This window comes from Cygnus olor, chromosome 2 (genome assembly GCF_009769625.2).
Source record: "Cygnus olor isolate bCygOlo1 chromosome 2, bCygOlo1.pri.v2, whole genome shotgun sequence".
Classification (NCBI taxonomy): Eukaryota; Metazoa; Chordata; class Aves; order Anseriformes; family Anatidae; genus Cygnus; species Cygnus olor.
This window is the reverse complement of record NC_049170.1, coordinates 34,336,036-34,353,637: the sequence shown is the minus strand read 5'-3', so window position 1 is coordinate 34,353,637 and position 17,602 is coordinate 34,336,036. Positions and strand designations below refer to the sequence as shown.

The window sequence follows — 17,602 nt, the reverse complement described above, 5'->3', positions numbered from 1 at the left end:
TTAAATGATTCGTTACCTGCTAGAGGTCAAAACCAGTAAATGTCAATAGCTTCATGTAAGTCAGCGTGGTTGTGAGGACTTTGTACACGTGAGTGAACTGAATAGTTAAGCTTTTCATTCTGGCTTTAGTCCTCATAATGGCTGAACAGCCTCTCTTTTGAGGGCCCCGGGGGATGTGACAGTTCCCCTTGATAGCTGGGAACTTGGTCTCTGTTTTCAGAAAGAGCCAAGTATACCATGGGCTGCTGTTGACACCGACCTGCTCTGGTGTTCCTGTTCCTTGCAAACACACTGAGGTTGTTGTGAGCCCTGTACTAAACTGTAAGGTTTCTTGGTGGAACAGGCACCCACGTGACTCGTAATAGCACACCAGCTTTTGGGCAGAGAAGCCCTTTGATACCCTTAGGTAGAACGCTGTTTTTCCAGCTTGCGCTTTTGTCTTATTTGATTCTTAATTTGTTTTTACTGCTGTGTGCATCACCATGTTTCAGGTGGCTTAGTGCTTTATAGTCTTTCGGTTCATTTACATATGGCACGTCTTCCTTTGCCAGATTTCTGATCTGACCAGTGAGCATTTGGCTATCCCACCTTGGTTCTTGGCCAAAGCATTTGTTTAAGTGCTTGTGGATAGCCTAAGGAGGGCTCATCTGGCACCACCATGCCAGCGGGATGGAGGAAGAATGCATTTACATCCAGTTTTTCATACTTTCCTAGTAGCCTTGTGCTTTTCAAGACGTGACTGGGCAGGGTGCTAGATATTCTCATCTAGGCAGTCTCTTCTGTTAGAGCCTGGACCAAATGTTCTCTAGAGGTCCCTTCTCACTGTAGCTGTTTTGTCATCTATTAATCAGTCCTTGTTGGCTTCTTCATTGCTTAACTTACTAGCTAAAGCATATTTAAAGATAGTCTTAGTGTTGCTCACTTAAAAAAAAAAAAAAAGCTTAAAACTATTCAAATTATATTTCAAACAAGGAAGACTTGATAATAATGAAAAAATGGAGGGAACTTTCCCAGGACTCTGATTAGCAGTGGCTGCAGGTGTACAGATACTACTTGAAAGTAGCAGGTTAAGCATATATGTAGTGGTGAAACTTTTTTTTGCTTGGTAACTGTTTTTTATTAACAAACAAGACCTACCAGATAATGCATTACAGCGTTATGTACAAATACACTGCAGTATTAGGCGCTGTGGTCTAGGTTTGGAGGCATTGAACAGTATTAGAAAGATCCAGGATGAGCCAAGATGATCAGGCTTCTTGCCTCCTTTAAGCGACTCTGCAGACTTCCATCCACACACGCACAGATGAAATATTTGCTGGGCTTTTCTGAACAGCTGATGCTAGAGCTACTGAACAGTTTGGAAAATTATCATAGGTGGAACCTAAAATAGAAAACAACTGGGAATGCGAAGCTTTTTATAGTGATTCACTTCTTTTTTTTTCTGCAGACACCCTGCTGCCTACTCATAATATTCAATTTTCATGTGAAAGAATGTAATGTAGTCCGTTTGCTTTCAGCCTGTGCTGCCCCAGCCCTCCCGTGTTGCTCAGGGACCGAGCGCCACGCGCCTGCTCCTGTCCCGTGTCACCCGAGTAGCGCCGGGGCTGCGTCAGGCTGGCGCTGCTCCCGGGTGTCACCTGGAAGGGCCGAAGCGGCCCCACGTGATTATTCCCACACGGGACTCGGGCTCATCTGTCCGTACATACGCATGTGCTCGTCTACCTCGTTTTTCCTGTAAACTGCTGAAGCAGTGAAAGCGCTTTCTAGGCATGTGCCCTTGACACATGCTTCTAAAAATAGGGCTGCTTGACATCGCTACAGGCTCGCTGGCTTCCTATTTGTCTAAAAAGATGCTTTGCTGCTTAAGCAATCATATGAACGGTCACGTTTTTTTCCTGAAAGCGAGTAGATACTCTGAAATGCTCGGATGTCTTGGTTATTTTTATGCATTCAACGCCAGTACGTGGAACTCCCGATCTATTTCTTTACTGCATGACCAAAGTGAAGTACATGGCATGTCTGTTCATAATGCTCAGTAACTTTTTATAATCTCAGTGGGAGAGAACAGGGGGTTTTGAGCCTTTTTAAAGCATCGGAGCTCTTCCTGGATGGTGTTGCTGTTTTTGTGAGCATTTTAAGTGCTGCCACTCGGCTCGTGAAGTCACTGTTGTTGCCCTTCGCACTGGTTATCGTCACAATTACTGAAAGCACTTCAGATGTGGTTGTGACGTGGTGGGCAGGCTAATCGGTTGTAGTAGCCAAAGCTGTCTGGTTTTGACTGTGCTTCCATCACACCTTTATTTTAAAAAAAAAAATATATCCAAATCAGTTAAGCCAATGAAAGCATTTCACACTGCCTCTTTTTTTTTTTTACCTAGTGTGATGTGCACCGTGTGAAGGTCGCTCTCAAATACATTCCTCAAAACTTACGCTTCTGCCCCATGCGGTTTGCGGTGTCACCGACTGGTGTTTTGCATGATGGTGCAGGAAAAGACCTTAGAGCAGAACTGAAGATTTAAGTACAAAGCTTGCATTTGAGTCTGAGCCTGCTGTGCTTCCAGAGATGGAAATACAGGGAGCTGGGTGTATGGGGCTGGGAGGGGACGAGGGTCCCTGTGAAATGTGTGGTGGGCTGATGCCAGGCAAAGAGCCGTGCGAGCACTCTGCATTTACCCCTGCTGCCTTCCAGCCCTGGAGAAGCTTCTTTCCACCATCTCAGGTGCATCCGAAGACCCAGCTCTTCCCTCAGGTTTCTCCTCTGTAATGACATGACTGCAGGTCTCTCAGCTGTTTCTTGGAGGCCCCCTTTTGAAGGCTATGGAGGGCTCTTGCTGCCATGCTGCAGATGCTTTCAGAGCAGTTTGCGTGTCTTCGAGTGGTGGCACGTGGCAGCATGCAGGGCTCCAGGGAAAGACCTGGAGGGACCGGCTGGGAAGAGGTGTGTTGCTCATGAGGGAAAAAGCCATGCCAGGATCAGTGCTGGGAAAAGTCTTGTCTTTGCAAACCTAATTTGGCTTATTCCAAACCAATTGCCCTTGCAAACAAACTGTGTGCACTGTATCTGGCCTTACATCAACCTTTAGCTTTGCATGGGATTCTCAGACACCTGTATCCATTGAATTCTTGAGTGAATTTCACTTTAATCCTTGCAAAGATGAATGGTTAGAGCCTGCACTTCATCATTCTCCATTGCTTTAGAAGTACAACTGCAGGGTTTGCAAGCTGCGCTTAGTTTCCTTCTCAGCTTGAACCGATATAAAGAGCAAGTTACGCAGCATTAAAAGCCAGACTGGGATGTAAAGCAGCCCAAATTAATCTGTGCATTTCTAAATCATGAATAACTCTGAAAATCCTATTGTATGAGAGAGACGCATGTCCCTGGTGTGGCATTTTGAGCTAGCTGCAGAAGCTGCATGTGGCTGGGACAAAGAAAAGAGAGAAGGTGACTCGTGGTGCATGGAAATACCTGCCTGCCACAGCCACCGCTCCCAGGACATCCCTGTGGGAAGCAGCTAGGTCCGATGCCACGCTGGGAGCGCAGCCTTCCTGGCACCGCTGGGTGCAGTGGGGCATGAGCTCCTCTTTGTGACACCTCTCCCAGCTGCACCTGGCTCAACTGCTGCCTCCTGATGCCAGCCCTGTGGTCTTCCTTGCTTTGCTTTGGAGGTTATTGCTGTGAACAGGCGTGTGCTTCACGTGCGTGGCTTTGTGCTGGTGTTTTTAAAGAGGGCAGAGCATCGCACGCCGCAACAATGATGTTTCACAGTTGTCACATCAATGGCTGTATCCTCATGTGGTCTGCTTCGTTCCCGGATTTACGGTCGCATGTTGGGTATCAGGCTCAGAGCTGTGTGTGAGTAGCATTCCTGTAGTTGCCCATCTATTTAAAAGTTACCCAGACGCAATTCTTGTTGGGCAGTCGAAACAAATGCAATGTACTTGTGGGGGCTTTTTTTCCCAGTCAAAACAGTTAGATTGGACTCACTTTTGAAGGCCTGGAATACTTGCTCCTTCTGCCAAAAAGGGCAGGGGTGCTGAGCTCTTTTGCTGACTTATTTTGGATTAAGGAATTTAACTTGTGACATCCAAGTTGGAAAATTATGCCTCTTTTTGATCTGATAGTTTGGTGGTTTGTAACCACTGTTACAGCACAATTTATGCTTGCATGTGGTAGTCTAGAAGTATACACAATGGAGCATTTATTCAGTTTTTGTTGTTGTTGGCCAGTGTGAAGAGGTGATTGTATTTGAGATGAGAAAACATAATATTTCATCCTCTCCATGCACAATTTACCAGTTGGAATTTGGTAATTATGGTTCTAGTTGGGCTTGCAGTTGAGAACTCCAGAACTTGAACCATTTATCCTCTCCCTAATGGTTAGAAAATGAGTGTTCAATTGAATGGTTTGTAGTGACCAATGTCTGCTCTTTCCTCGTGGTGTAACAAATGAAGTACAAACACGGCGAGCTTCCTGCCCAGTGTGCTCACAGCGCTGCCTGGGAGGTGATGGGCTCATAAATTGCAGTTTAAGCTTCTTGGAGCTTTAAAGCTGGAATTTCAGATTTTTCCCGGAAGTTTCATTTTTTTTAAAGCCAATCAAACTCAAGCATATGGCGATATCGTAGTCCCTATTGCATCTCTGCTACAAACTGAGGTTGTTTTCTGTTGCTTTTGTGGCATTTGCACAAGTGGCTTTGGTGTTCTTGTGTTGTCACTTGCTGTTCTACCGCATTCCATGTGCAAAGCTTTTTACAGTTTATTTCCATTGCCATATTAATGGGCTTTAAAAAAATCAATGGCAAGACAATGTAAATACAAAAAACTTGAAAAGAAAAAACACACAGCCAAACCTTCATTATGCTTTACTATTTACAGCTGCAATAAGCTCTCTGTAGTATTCACCAGATCTAGAGCTTTTTTTCACTCTTTCCTCACACCACTGCGTGCCTCCCTGATACTTCTTTTAAGATGCTTTTCAACTCCATTTATGAGCACAGCAGAGAAACAGATTTTTGTGAAGCTAAATGGAAGGAAAACGTAAAACTTCTTGCAGTGTTGCTTTCTTTCCTTACATGTTTTGTATTTTAACTGCAAGTGTGTTTACACAGCTGTCTGCATTCATGTAAGTCTGCTCCCCCAGTATGTGAACTGGGTAATAGATGGATGATAACATTTTGTATATATGCTCACATAGATTTATATTAACAAATCATATTTGCTTTATACCCCAGTTTGTCTCTTAATGCTGTATAACATGCACTTTATACTTGGCTCAAACTGGGAATGAAACTAAAGAGCTTACAAGCGCCTTAGTCCTGTTTCTAAAGCAATACAGAATGATGAAGTGCAGAGTCTGAACATTCACTTTCTGAAGTATGTTGTGTGATTTTAAAGTGAAATTTATTCAAGGATTTGATGGATATAGGCTTACTCTAAACCAGTTACTGATGCCTCAAATTATATTTGTAGAGACAAGAGTTCTAGCAGATGGTATTTTGCCAGTGCTGAGGGAAGTGGCTCTAGGTCATTCCCTTCTTTTTGCACTGCCACCTCCTCTGAGACAAACATCCTCTTCTCATCTAGTCCTGTCACCTTAGTCTCTCTAGCAGAGTCTTTCTCTGGAGACCTTGGTTTGGTCTTTGTGCTATTGTAAGAAGCACGTGGACTGCTTTTTGGGTATCTTAGCAAGGGAGAGTAAAAACCCAACCAAATCAAGACCTACAAGGGCTTGGGGTCATTGTCTTTTGACTGTCCATTGTGAAGATGGATGTCTTTGAGCACATGAAACGTCTTAGTATTGAAATGTCTTAGTATCTGCTGTAGACAAGTGAAGTGGTAAAGGGCTTCAACAAGGAAATCTGAAGTGAAATGGAAAGGGTATTTCTGAGTCTGTCTAAAAGTCATCCATATGTAGATATTTGCATCTCTACCTCTGAAGATATTCTATCTTAGTTACTGGGTTGTAGGTGTGATTGTACCTTCTGCTAGGTTAAATGACTTGAGGAGATATTTTATGGCTCTGGTGGTGGTGATGTCTTATACAGATGCCTGTCTTGAGAATTTGGGTCATGAACACCAAAGGCCAAAACCAATTTTAGTCAAGGTTTTGGTTCATCAGACCAACACTGCTTCTAAAATTATATTGCTGTTGCTGTCCTGGGACAAGTTCTAGACCTTGTCTTCCAACTGCAATCTGACTGCGATATGAACACTGGTGGTTAGCTTGACTGGACTTCAGTGGACACAAAGGCATCAAAAGCACCTGAATTTTTTATCGATGCTCTTCGCATGCAATGTTGAGTGTGTCCTTATTGCCATTGTCCTCCTCAAAGTTGGAAGAAACCTACTGCAGGTGTCTCCTTATTAGATTAAGGGAACACCTATGGATGGTTTCAAAGTACAGTTTCTCTGTAGAAAGCATAAGATGAATATGAAGCCTTGGTGCATGAGGATAGTATGCTTCTATTTCCAAATTAGTTGTTCTTGGTGTTTCTGTCTAGTAGTTAGTGATGGTGTAGAAAATGAGGGGACAAAGCAGTCTCTGCCTTAAAACTGTTTTGAACTGTTAGGTTGTGTTGCAAAACTTTGCTGGTTGACTTCCTCTCAACTGCTGATGCAAGTTCTGGTCGTGTTTTTTCCACTTTGGCTGAGGAGTGTTTTCATTCTGGATACCATTAAGAGGCCAGCTTGAGCTGTATTTATCAAATAGTTTAAGCCTATGATAGGATGCTAAATCCGTAAAGTCTGATAGTACATATGGAATGTTGTTTGAGATGACACCTTTTAAGTGAGCCAATCATGTAAGTGAGATGAACATATTATTCATCTTATGCTCTCAGTAATTCTTTAAGAAGTGTGTGCTCTGCATGCATCCCACAGCCTATATTTTTACTTGTGATGCAACTTCCATACTCATGCCAGATTGCTCTTCCATGCTGTAGCCCTCCTATCCTGCATGTGGGTGGGATATGAATGAATATGTATAATATGTTGTGTGCCCATGTACACACAAATATATGTAAAACAAAGGTATCTAAATATTAAAAAATGTAGCAGTCAGCTGCATGTATTCAAGTGCAAGCAGCTGCAATCCCCATCTACAGCAGCTGTGGTGAAAAATGCAAGAGTGTGGAGAGCAATGGGAGGCAGGACCTTCTTTGTGAGTATTTTTTTTAATAATCCGGAGGCTGGACTTTCTGAGACTTCTGTCTGTCAACTACTGAAACCAGTTTGAATGTTTCTGTGAGAAGCTTCCAGGAGAAGGTACTAATGTGGTTAATGTGACAACTATATTTGTACTTGTGAAGTATTCCTGTTTTCATTCTCACACAGTGCAGCTCGAGGTGAGCATACTGCTATCTACATATTGTTCTTGTTAAAGCCTGCTTCAGCATTTCTCTTGTGATGAAAATCCAGCCGAAGATACTGGTACCTGTACCTTAACAAGAAGCAGATGAGAGGAAGTTGTAGCACTCGTTTGGCTTTTTTTAAAAAATTAAGGACTGATAATATATGCAACATACAGATACGGATATAGTCAAAGTGCAGATAAATCAGGCTTCCTTCTTCCAGAATTTGGATAGATCTCGAGTTATTATTTTGTCACTTCTTTTTTGAAGGTATTAAAATACCACACTTTTAATGGTAGTTTTGATGCAGCTAAAAGAGTGAGGAACAATTTCACATGAGTATCACTGAGATCCAAATACTATCCTGTGTTCTTGTAAATATATCGAGGAAAAAGGTTTTGTCTTTAGGTTTTAGGCAAAACTAGCAGAAGGAAAAACATGGTGGTGGTAGGGGAAAGAAAAGGTACTGCAAGTAGTATTGAGGTGTGTTCGGGGCATGCTGGTTGCAGTGGAGCAGCCTGGCCCACCAGCAGCCCAGAGGCTGGGCTTCTCCCCAGCTTAGAGCTAGGTTGTTGCCATTTTGGTTTTGTGTGTGTCCTGTTCTCCCCCAGATTCTTCTGCAAGGGGTAAGAAACAAACTGGAAGAGAAATCTTTGTCTATGGGCACCCAGAAATTAATATAAAAGGACCCCTTGCTGAATGTTTTACCTCAGAAAATTCCAATTTGCTGCACTTGGATATCAAAAACTGCATATCCAAATGGCTGCTCAAAAAAAAAAAGGGGGGTGGGGACCAAACTCAACTTAAAAGTTAATTTTAGCTGTGATAATGCCTGGTGTGCACTTCAGGAGCTGCTCTGTGATGGCTACCACCAATTCAGGTTAAGTGAAGCTCTGTGTTGTATTTGTTTGCAGACAAAATAAGGAATGAAAGCGATAGGTTTCCCTGTCACTGTTTGCACTTTTGGAGCGTTAACCCTGGGGGGATTCCTTTATCGAATTGGAAAGCGTACGAGCCTTTATTTAATACAAAAAGGACACACCCTGCACGTGTTGTAGTGTGTACAGGCAAAGTGTCTGCCTTAACTGCGCTTTTGTTCTCGAACCTCACCAAGCCCGGGCTGGAACATGACAGAACTTTTTCCCCCACTTCTAGGAAAAGCTAATATAGTCACCGGGGAAAGAAAAACAAACACACGTATATGAAAAATATGCATCATAACCATCATCTGCTTCCTTGTGAAAGCTCGCTGTTTCAGATTAACGCTACGTGCAGCAGTTCTCCCATGTGCCAGTTGGGAGCAAGGCGGGGACCGCGGGGCCTGCGGCGGAGATGAGCCCGGGGTGTCTGTTTACAAACCAAACAGCAGCCTGGCACGGCCTGTCCTGGCAGCCGGGCTGCCTGCACGCTAAAATTAAAGAGGAGGCTGGAAAGGGAGGCATTCCTCCTGTTCTGGGCAGGTCTCATTGGTTCGGCAGTGTGCACCACCACGGAGCTGCTGGCGTGGTAGCCAGCACACAGCTGGCATGGCTACAGCACCATGTTGTGCGCTGGGTAGGAGCTCGACAATAAGGGACTGGCTAAGGCCACAGTCCGTAGAGAGGTTTTGAGAAGGCCGAACCTTACCAAAATAATTTCTCCGAGCTATATAATCTGAAAAGCAACTGAAGCAACTGCCCATGATCTGTTGCCAGAACTCGTCGGGGTATTGCTTTCCACAGGGTGCTGCAGCACACGCTGCCATGTTACCCCATCCCGCACGAGGCTTCTCTGCCATGGCCGAGCTTACTATTTATGATAGCTTGACAGATAAGCGTGCTCTCGAACAAGCAGAAGGAAAAGTAATTTTACAATTGCTACATGGAAGAGCAGCCAAATGCCTGTGTGTATTTTGGGGCAGTACAGAGTGTTTGGGGTTTGAGCTCTAGCAAAGGACGTTCAGGTTCCTGAGATGGCTTCTGGGGCTGTCACCCCTGCTGCTGGGCAGAGGCGGCTGGCATGTGTTGTGATGTCCTGGAGGGAGCAATATGGCAGCCTTCTAGCCTGGGCTTCTCAAATCCATTGGTCAAAGGCCTTTAAAAATGTTGGTAAAAGGTCCCCAGAACACTATGGCTCCTTATAAAGTGTTTAAAAAAAAGCTAGAAGCGGGTTGTCCTCAACTTACCTCCTCCTGCCTTTAGGAGCAGCAAGTCTGCTGAAATGTGTTGTTGCTGGTGCTTCCAGGAGCTGGGCTGGCACAAACACTTACTCATGTTCAGCATCTCTATTTTCTTTAGAGCTACTGACAAATTCTGGCTGCTTATTGTGAAGTTTGTTTCTAGCTTCACAGGGGAAGAGGGTGTTTTGGGTTTTCTTGTTTGTTTTCTTGGCATTTTAAATATTTCTCATCTCCTCTGGGATGCTGTGCTGTTTGCATCTTGTGTCCATTATTCATAATTTAAGAACCTGTCTTCATGCACAACATGTGCAGCAGGCCCATCTTTATTCAGTCAGCTCTTGTCTAAAGAGCATCTTTAAGCATCTCTACAGAGTGTAGCTCTGTTACACTTCGTTAGAGGGTCTCGTCTGTCATGCTTCTGATTCTTTTCCTCCATTTGAGTACCTGGGTGGTGAAAATCATGTCATCAGTGCTTTGTCTTATTTTTTTCAGCCTTAAGGCTTTTGTATGTGGTTGCTTCTGAGCTGTTTCTATTGCTCCGAAACTGAGGGAGGAGGTGAAGGGGTTTGTAGCAATATGTGATAAGGAGAGAATGTGAATTAATTGGTAATGCTTCTGCTGCTGCTTGCCTCCATTTTTTCCCCTCTCTTTCTCCCTATGTTACTTACCCCCAGAAACTGCTCTTGCAGGTTCACCGGCCAGGTGCTGAGCTGGGATCCCGATCTCCATTCTGCTTGGGGTGCGGTGCAGCTCGTCTCCAAATGCTGTTGGATGGCTTCCTCATACGTTGCCCCTCACACTTTGGAAGCACCTCTGGTACTTGGTACTTCCACAGCAGGTGGTCCCTCTGCCACTATCCTCTCCTACCCAGCACAGACCCGGTTCCCAGTGAGGTCCCTCCTGTGTGCTCCCAACCCCAGGAGGAGTCCTGGTAGCAGCTGGGCTGCTGTGACCTCGCAGCTAGGCTGGGCTTCCTTTGGTGCTTGGGCTGCTCGTTTCTCACTTCTACAGCCAGGCAGTAAAGTGATCCAGGCTTCAGTTGCAGCCCAGGCTGGCTGAGGACAACCTTGAACTTGAACCAGAAGACCTTGTGAATGTTCCCATTTTTTTCTCTAATACTTCCCCATTTGGTGGTTGAACATGTTGGCTGTGTTTTGTAAGCTCTTTGAGGCAGGGGCTGCCTCTCGATTTTGTTGTGTGTAGCTGCTATTTAATGCAAGAGGTGTGCACGGCTGATGGCTTGAAATCAATTTCTCCACTGCCCCAGCAGCCCTCTACTACTACTTGCTATGTTAAAATCTGAACAAACTCTGAACGTCATGTATTTCATTCTTATCCTGATGCCATGAACAGGGATTTCAGAGCTGTGGCTTCCTAAATATTCAGTAGGCGAATGACCAAGATTTCTTAGTTCCTCTTACACCGCCTCCTCTTTCTTCTCATGTCAATAGCAAAGCACTGAAGTGCTCTTTTCTGCCTTAAAATCTAGTTCCCCTTCTGCTGGGCTGAGGATTTCACTATGAATCAGTAAAAAATCAGAATGAAGTGTACATTCAAACAGGCATGTACTGGGGATTTACACTCCCACTTCCTTATTTTAAACAGTGCTGGCTTCTTAAATGTCAAAAATTTAAATTGTAAGCATTTTAAGGAGGACGAGTTGTTTTGACAAGAGGAGGTAATTTATTCCATAGTAAATGTAAAACTGGTAGATGGCGTGCAACTTCTTGGTGCCCTTCAGTATTGTTCACCTTTGCTCTTCATTTGTTGCTACTGTAGACTTTTTTGATTCCAGTTCAAGCGAATATTGAAGTAGAGTTGGGGGACTTCTAGTGGAAGATAGGCTGCAGAGCTACTTACAGCAGAGTAGCAGTGAAATAGGACCAGAGCCTTTTATCTGAATATTCGCAGTGCCCATGTCAGAGCATAAGGGAAGTTGCACAGAAATTGGGTGCCCAGCTTTCTGGGAATGATGCTAGTTTAAAGCAAAGCGTGTCCGTCTTGCACCTTGTGCTACCAAACTGCTTCGATGTTTGCGTAACAGTGACTTTTCCAAAGGACAGCTCTAATGGCTTTTTTACCTGGTAAAACCGGAAGAGCTGGGTAGAGCTGATTTAGTTCAATTGAATACTTGGCTACAAAATGTAAGGCTGAGGCTTATGTCTAAACTTTTCCCCTGGGGCCAACGGAGCCAACAGGAACAGAGAAGACCTTGTGCTTGATTCCTTCGGCTCTTCCTATGTAGACCTGAGTAGTTGTAGCGATTGAATTATCTTTCAGGCAAGCAATCAATTCCCTTTAAATTAGAAAACGATAAAAAAACAGAACCATCTCGCACCCTTGTTGGTTTGTAGTCCCTCTTTCCTCTATGATTTCCAGCCTCTGTGAGGGATTTCAGTTTTCCAGTCTGTGTGACCATCGAGTATTAATTAATGCAGAGCGGTGTAAGCTTGTCTCCTTCACGTTTGCTATGGTCTTGTTTTCTAGAAAACATCCTAATTATACTAATAACGAAGCTGTGCAATAAATTTAGAGAGCTTTTTGATGACTGAATACACCCTGTGAGGCCGTGAATGGAAATAGCTCTTCGTAGGAGGCTACGAATTCAAGATGGGTGCAGAGATTGCTTCTGAAGCACGGCTAATGCAAGCCATGGGCAACTCGTTTAGCTGTGGCTGTTCTCCTTGAGTTGTCCCAGTCTTCTTGCTTGTCACTCGATTGCTAATTCACAATTGACACTTAAAAGTAATTTATAGTCTGTAAGCTGTTAGCTAGCACTCAGTATTCAAACGGAATTGTTTTGTTTGGAGATATATAGGTCAGATGGTATTAGTGTAGAGCATGTCTTGCAGTCTTAATCTCTAGGTTAGTTAATTGCATTCAAAAGTTGGTGTTTTTTTGATCTCAAACCTTTCAAATTAATGCATGAGTTGACCATAATGCAGGGCTACTTTAAGGTAGACTTTGAAATTTTGTGGATCTTGTGAAATTGTGTTAAACACACATTTACCAATAATTTCCTTTTAACTCTTGGTGGTCTTCTGAATAACTTTTTTTTAAAGTAATTAACTTCTTAGTATTTTAGATGCATTCAGATAATCTTAAAAACAAAGTTATATCTATGACTACCTGAACTTGTTTATCTGCTAGACCGTGGTTTTTTTTTTTTACCATAGGAACTTTATACACTCAAAAATCCTGTGATTCCCATTTGCTCTGAGGTTCATGTTTCCCCAGCTGGAAGGCTTTGACAATACTTATTGGTGGTTTGCAAAGCTCTCATCTCTTTAGTACTGTAGAGAGGTTTACTCTAAGTTTTATTTTGACCTGATTCTGCGGCTCAAAGTAAATCCAATACTTAAAGGTGGTGGTCTTGTTCTTCTTGCTGAAATGTGGATATAGCTTGTATTTTTGTCTGACCCTGGGCTTCAGTTTGAGACGTACCTGACCTCCTGTGCCTTTTTCAGTGCCCAGACCCACAACAGGGACAAGACTACAGGCTGTTCCCCCTCCTGCACTAAGATATAGGTGTTTTCCATGCCAGCAAAATAATGATGTAGGTGAGGTAGGTTATAGTACCTTTCACGCACTGACAGCTTGATGGGAAAGTTTTATGTGAAAATATCCAGCAATCCATGCCTGTAAAATGCAGATAACCAGTCCTTCCCTTCAGTGGTCCCTTATGTTTTGGAGACTAGTTGTTCAGAGGCCAAACCTCCTCTGAAACATTTGTCTGGACCACAGCAGTGCTCTCACTTGGACTGCTGGTAAGCCAGAGGCATGGTATGTATCTTATGGATGACTACTGGAAAAAAAGTGGGGGGTGGATCTTGTAAATATAACTCATGTAAAATGCTTCAGTCTTTTTATAGTTTTTTTCCCAAGTTATAAAGAGAGCTAAGGTATTTATAAAGTGGCTGTTAAGGGCTTATCTTTTTTTCTGAAAACTTGTCACCCTGAGTCTTGCGTACAATAGAGGGAATGTCTTGGATGTGATCTCCATCTGAGTTCTAACGTACTTTATTTTTATCTGCACCAATCTGAGAACTAAATCCATTTTACAGGATTTTTCTCTGATTCCCTCTATCGTTTTTTAGATAGCTATAAGCAGATTCTAGAGGAAATGCTTACTGTTAGAATATGGGACAAACTTCCCAGGGAAGTCTTCCCTAGTATTGAATGCTGACCTGGCTCTGTTACTGCAGAGCACCGGCACAGCTGTACCAGGAGAAATGTTTTTCACAGGTGCGACATCTCTGTGAAATTCTCCCTGTGTTGTTGGGAGACTTCTTGGAACTTGTAATTGTTGATTGGTTTCAAAAGATGATTCAAAAATTGATTTTTATTTTTTTTGACAGCTTTCTGTTATAGTTGCAGGTTTCTAACTTTACAGAAGGCAATTCTTTTTAAATGAATCAACTATTATGTCGAAACTAAAAATATCAGCCTAGCACCAGCCCTGTAGAGTGATAATGAAATGGCATCAAGACTTTTTAATAGCACCAGGAAAATAGCTTTCAAAAGTGCCTTTTTCACGTGTGCACACAAGAAAAGAGTAAAGTGTATAGGAGATGTAATTCTCCCTGATGCATCTTCCCGTTAAAAAGACCACGCTTTCCATTATAATACGGAGCCAACAAAATTGGGAAGAACGAAAGGTTGAAGGGGGGAAAGGGAAAATGCCCCCCACTTCCTTCGCGCACAGAGCGGGACATGGAAACCTGCCCTGCTGTAGCAGGTGCTCTGACAGCCCTGCTGGGTGCCTCCGGGGCAAGGTGTTGAACCTGTCAGGGGAGCATTGGCTGTATTAAACAAAGTGCTGTGAATAAAGCAGAAAACTCATACTTTATTCCAGTCTGTTTTCGAAACACGCTTTTAAAATTTGCTGGCTCCCATGCTTTTGTGCAGTCTATCATTTAATCACAGTTGGGCAACAGATATTCACTGGCTAGTAATGCTTTCATAGTGGGTTCTAATTTTTTTTCCCCACCCCCTTGTTCTTTGTCAAGCTACAAATGAGCCTGTAGAAGCAGTGCTGAGCATTGCCACTGAAACCATCTGCCTCGGTGCAGGAGCAAGAGGAGGAGGAGGATGGGCCTGAGCTGGTGCTGCTGCTGCCCAGGGATGCTCTCTGCAGGGAGTTGGGATCTCTGTGCCCCAAGGAGCTCTCTGCCTGTGTCCTGGCTCCTTGAGTGGTCGGGATGGGTGGGGAACACCGGGTGTCCATGGTAGTGCTTACCTGGTTTATAAACTCTGATGTTATCTGCAGCTGCTCCCGCAGTTTTAAGGCGAGGGGAGATTAATATTGTGGCAGATATTGTGCAGCGCTTAATTGCATTCAGATAATATTGCTTAAATGGTTATTTCTGTTTTCAAACTTGTTTTCATTTAATTTAGATGAAGGGTGAATAGAAGCTGCCAATTTGGCCATCTCTACATGATTCGTTATTTCATAATACCTGTATCATATTCCCTCTCGTTCCTTTCCAAACTGAATTATCCTGCTCTCTTTAATCTCTTTATGAAGGAGGCCACCCATGCATCTAATAAGTTTTTTGCCTTTCTCTAAACATTTCTCATGCACTTTTTTTAACCTTGGAGACCATTTAATACCATTCGTCAGCATCGATACTGTGATCCTCTCTTTATTTTTATTTTTTGGCATCTTGTACCTCCTTACTGTAATGCACACTAATCTTCCCTCCCTATCGCACGTACTAGAAACCCTTTCCAGCTCAGGGTGTAATGTGGGAACACAAAAGCACACAGAACCCTTAGCCTGCCAAATTCACTACCTGGCCTAATTTCCATCTTCAGTGTTGTGTCCCTAAAATGTCTTTCACTATTTCTCCTGTTTTCAGAGCTTCCTCAGAAAAATTCACTGACAGTATTCAATTATGTGAATTTGTATACTAAAAAAAAAGGGGAAGGCGTTTCTGGTGCTGATATTCATCTATAATGGTTTTACCCTGTTGCTTACATTTGTTGGATTCCTTGTAAATTTTTCTTTGGAAGCTAACCTTCTTCCATCTGTAAATTATGCTAACCATATTTTATGCAATTTTTGACTTAGCAGATTTAAGGCAGGTCCTTTAAATGTTGTTCCTGAATACCAGCTTTTTTGAAAGCATTGTTCTCTGATCTTTTGATTTTTATGTATGCATGTGTATAAATTTAAATGATTAAACAGTATTATCTGGAATTAGTTATAAACACATGTGGTGCGTGGAGTTGGTTACAATCATTGCAGGCATGATTGCCTGTGATGCTCTACCTGAGATCTATTTTGAGTTGTGTGTGTATGTATATATATATATAGTTTAATTTGAAACACTGAAGCTGAAATAGCCCACATCACCTCTTAACCATTTTTCATGTTTTAGACGAAACATTTCAGATGTTCAGTAATAAGTGAGATAAATAGGGACCTAGCGCTTGTTCTTAGTGCTGTAGGGAGGGATGTTGGCTTGGGGTAGGAGGGTGGCTCTTCTGTCATGCAATTACAATAAAGTTGTGGTAACTTGAGGATTTTCAGGAAGACAAACCCCTTTGATTAAGGGAGTTGAATGCTGCCACAGAAAACTGAATTCCACACCTAGGCTTAGTTACCTGGTGCTGGGCAGACAGGAGCAGGAGTTGTGGTGAGTTGCTTGTGGTGGGGCCTGTGTTCGGTTTGTCTCATGTGAAGAGCTTCTGGCCTCTTGTGCAGAAGTGCAGTGTTCTCCTTGCTGCTGAAGTGGCTTTGAAGCTGCACTTTGGATGCCCAGAAGTGCTGAGCACTGTGGAAAATCAAGCCCTCGGTGTCCAAATTGGTCACTCAATTAGTAGTTCCTTCTGACAATTTTGGTTTTGTTCTCTGTGGTTCAGTTTTACATTCTTAAAACCCTGGTAATGCCACCTAAACACAGTTGTATTATAGGGTAAACTTATTAATAGTTTTGAACATTTGGATACAACTGTAAGTTCCCAGGAGAAGAATTCACTCCAGGGTTTGTATGGGATGTGGTAAATAAGCCAGAGTTATTGTTTTCAGGCGCTGCCTTTCTGGTGTGTGCAAACAATGACTTCAGCAGCTTCCAGACTTATTTTTCTGATTCTTCCAGATTATGGTCATGGTTTCATGAGACAGTAAACTGGGTATTGGAGGGCCTATGAGATTAAAAACACCATCACCACATGTTGCAACGTGCTGAGCCATAGCAAACTGGCTTTGCGTATTCAAATGCCTTCATGATATTTTGAAGCAACTTTATCCCTATCCCGGCAGACCGCATGTTGGATTGGATACTCCGTGTCCACGCTGCTCTGGTCTCACCTTTTTGGTAAAAACAGGCAAAGCTGCTGTGCTAGTGCTCTGACTTGTGGCAGTGCCCAGGCCGGCCTAGCACCAGCTCTGGGGCCTGTGATGGCTTCCACACAGGTGGCGCCGCCTTGTTTGGTTGCACCTCGCAGAAATGACTGCTTCCTCAGGGATTCATTACGTGCTTCTTCATGTTTAATTTTCCTTGTAAGCTATGCTGGCCGGGCCCCCTAGTGGGGATGCAAGTTTTACCACTGAAAAGATTATTTAAGCTGAAAGGAAGCTGCTCTGAAGACCTGTTGTTGCTGTAAGTTGTGGGGCTGGGCGAGCGCTGGTTCTTCTCCTGAGATGAGGTCTTGCTTCACGCACCGGTGTCGTGCCTCAAGTGCATGAGGGTCTGTTGGGGATTACGTCAGGCTGTTGTGTTGCATTCATGGAATTTAAAATTCCTTTTTTTTTTTTTGTGGGCTTAAATATTCCAACAGAGCATGTAAGGTGTACAGATGGCATCAGTGGTTCAAACAGGCTTGATATCTGGAGTGCTACCAGCATTGCCTCCCCCTTCCTCACCTGGCTCTTTCCTTTTCTTTCACCTTGCCTCTCCTTTCTAAAAAGAGAAGCCACTTGTGCCAGCAACTTCTTTCCTCATGTTGTTACCAATCCCTCCCCCCTTTTTTGTTAAATCACCTGGAACACTCACAAAGTGTTTGCAGCCAAAAGCTTCCACGTGGCCTTTTACTGAATGACCCTAATCCTCCTGTCTCTGTTTCTGCCTCTGCTGCTTGTGATTTCAGT

The 17,602-nt window shown here is 43.4% G+C and overlaps 1 protein-coding gene and 1 long non-coding RNA gene across 4 annotated transcripts in view; one reads left to right on the top strand and one right to left on the bottom strand.

The window, feature by feature from the left end:
- IGF2BP3 (insulin like growth factor 2 mRNA binding protein 3) overlaps window positions 1-17,602 on the top strand; it is a 109,991-nt gene that overhangs the window by 45,494 nt on the left and 46,895 nt on the right. The gene's annotated exons all lie outside the window — the stretch shown is intronic.
- On the bottom strand, window positions 1,036-10,658 carry LOC121064744. Of its 2 annotated transcripts, none has more exons than XR_005816664.1 (3): window positions 10,176-10,658; window positions 9,514-9,951; window positions 1,036-4,781 (listed from the first exon to the last, which is right to left on the bottom strand). It is a non-coding gene; the product is annotated as an uncharacterized LOC121064744 (long non-coding RNA). The 2 variants fall into 2 exon arrangements; XR_005816665.1 differs by lacking the exon at window positions 1,036-4,781 and adding an exon at window positions 4,794-7,438.